Source organism: Polistes dominula, unplaced genomic scaffold, assembly GCF_049000335.1.
Source record: "Polistes dominula isolate Pdom_NZ unplaced genomic scaffold, Pdom_raw_medaka contig_540, whole genome shotgun sequence".
Classification (NCBI taxonomy): Eukaryota; Metazoa; Arthropoda; class Insecta; order Hymenoptera; family Vespidae; genus Polistes; species Polistes dominula.
Genome location: NW_028301022.1, coordinates 53,393 through 55,754, shown reverse-complemented (window position 1 = coordinate 55,754; position 2,362 = coordinate 53,393). Strand labels below are relative to the sequence as shown.

The 2,362-nt window shown below is 39.0% G+C and overlaps 1 pseudogene; it reads right to left on the bottom strand.

The window, feature by feature from the left end:
- Positions 1-1,292: 1,292 nt before the first annotated feature.
- On the bottom strand, positions 1,293-1,463 carry LOC149031967 (U2 spliceosomal RNA; annotated as a pseudogene).
- Between the last annotated feature and the right edge of the window lie 899 nt (positions 1,464-2,362).

Below are 2,362 nucleotides of genomic sequence, written 5' to 3'. Positions count from 1 at the left end.
TACCACGTTTAGTAAAATAAAAACAGACCCTGCACCTTCTTTCTTTATTTCGACTGTCGGTTTGTTAGGACCTTATACTTTTGTGCATACCTACGTGCTTATCTCTCTTTATTCTTTTACCTTTCTATCGTTTGTACTTACAAACATTTCGAGTATCGAAAGAATACGTGTCCACGCTTTGTAGTATGCAGTCGCGCACAAACACACACATATAAAACTAGGAGCGGTAACTACGAAGCATAGCATAAAGAGGAGACCGAGAATAGGAAAAACTGTATAGCCATATTCCGTCTCTCTCTCGCAGGCTTAATCGTATATGTTTGTCTCTCTTTCTCTCGTTATTTAGTATAGCAGCCATTTCATAGCTTTATTACATAGCTCTTTTTCCGTTTCTTTACTTCTCAAATCACTTCAATTCTAAAGAAGTTCTCACTTCAATAAATAGATTCTCGCAATAACGTCAAAGTATTTGCTTGGGATTTATTCTGCCCAATGAGAACTCGTGACAGTTGTCGCTCTGTGCGGACTCGTCATAACTCATCACGGCGGTTGAAGAATCATCGTGACGCCGGCTTCTCAGTCAGTCAGTCATCTCTTTGCTGTTACATACGTAACACGTGTCTTCTCATTACATCACAAAAAGTCATCTCATTAGTACTCTCGATCTCATACAAAACACACGTGTCTTCTCAGTTAAACCATAAGTCTTCTCATTAAGTACAAGTTCAGTGTGATTAATATAATCAGCATCGTTCAGTTTTTACTGATTATTATAATTAAGCCTGCTCTAGTCTTCTCATCGTAACAACTTCAGTGTAAAAATACAAAAAGGTATTTGATCAACGGCTTCTCATTTGAATCTCTTAACCGACACGCGGTGTACGCTGTCTTTTAAATAAATCCGACCACTCAATGCAAATGCTCGGCGTCCTTATCAATTAAAACCACTCATTTCCCTAACAGTATTAGATTAACATACGGTTATGTTACCGTAATTACGGAAATTTGAAATAATTTACTCGGTAATAAATATATATATATATATATATATATATATACAGAGGTAAAATTTCACGTAATTACGGCAACGGACGACACGAACACGCAAGAAATAAATATAACATACGCAAAACAAGAAAAATAAATTTGTGAAGCACTAAACACGCGAGAATATGCGCAACGAAACCCGATAAATCACAATTTCCGAATTTTCGTCACTTAGACACTAAACTTTTGATTTAGATCAAAGTGCAGTATCTGCTAGAATATTAACTATTTTATTCTTTTAATATAATTGTTGGGCTGAATAAAGCGGTACTGCAATACTGGCTCAACCTGCGGCGAACCCGAAGCAAGCTCCGGAATTCCGCCCAGTTACAAAAATATAGCTAATATTCTGGCAATTCTATGAAATGCCTTATCTGAAATTAAACTGATAAGAACAGATTTATTGATAAATTTATACAAAAAAACTTCCCCGGTTAAGGGTGAAAATACAAAAATAGTCCCCAAAGGGTGGCACATATAATGAATAATTATCAGCTTTTTTAGTATACAAATTACGACGATACGTGCTAAAATATAATAGAAAAAGATATAGAACTATAAATATTAAACATATAATCAGAGAAGTAGATAAGTAAATAAATACCGCATTAAGGTACATATGTGAGTAATACAAAGCAAAGATAATTATAAAGGAGGTATTGTAATAAATAATTAAATAAATAAATAAATATCTAGTCAACAATAACGATAATAAGTTAGTCGCAACTCGGCCCCTGTTCAGGCAAGGTAGCGCCGCTAGTACTGACGGGTACCGGACACATGCTCGACGTACATGTCCCACGACCACCTTATTGTATCGCTGGACCATCAACCGCCTCATCATTGCGCTAAAAAACTTACTTATTTTGAGGCGGTCGATGGTCTCCTTATTTCTGTGGACCCAGACAACTAAAGCTCCTACCACAAAAGAGATGACCACTGTCTTATACCCGCGAGCATGCAGTTCACCGGCTAGGGGGGTGTATTTAATAATTTTTTGCTCACGGGCTATGTCCAGGGCCTCCCTCCGGTTCTCGAATGGAACAAATACATCGACGATGGTAACCGTTTTTTCCGCTTCATTCCGGATTACAATGTCGGGCCGCAATAGCCTATTAGGGGGGCTCGACTCTTCAACAGCCTGGTTACGCGGACGACCATACGCGCGCGGTTTGCCTTGAAGAGGCGTTCAACTATGGCGTAGTGCCGGAATTATCGTGCTGCAGAGTGAGGGTTGCAGTGGTTTAGAACATGCGGAATAGTTTCCACGTCCCCGCATAGCCGGCAACGCTTGTTACCGTCCCCCCAGCGTCTC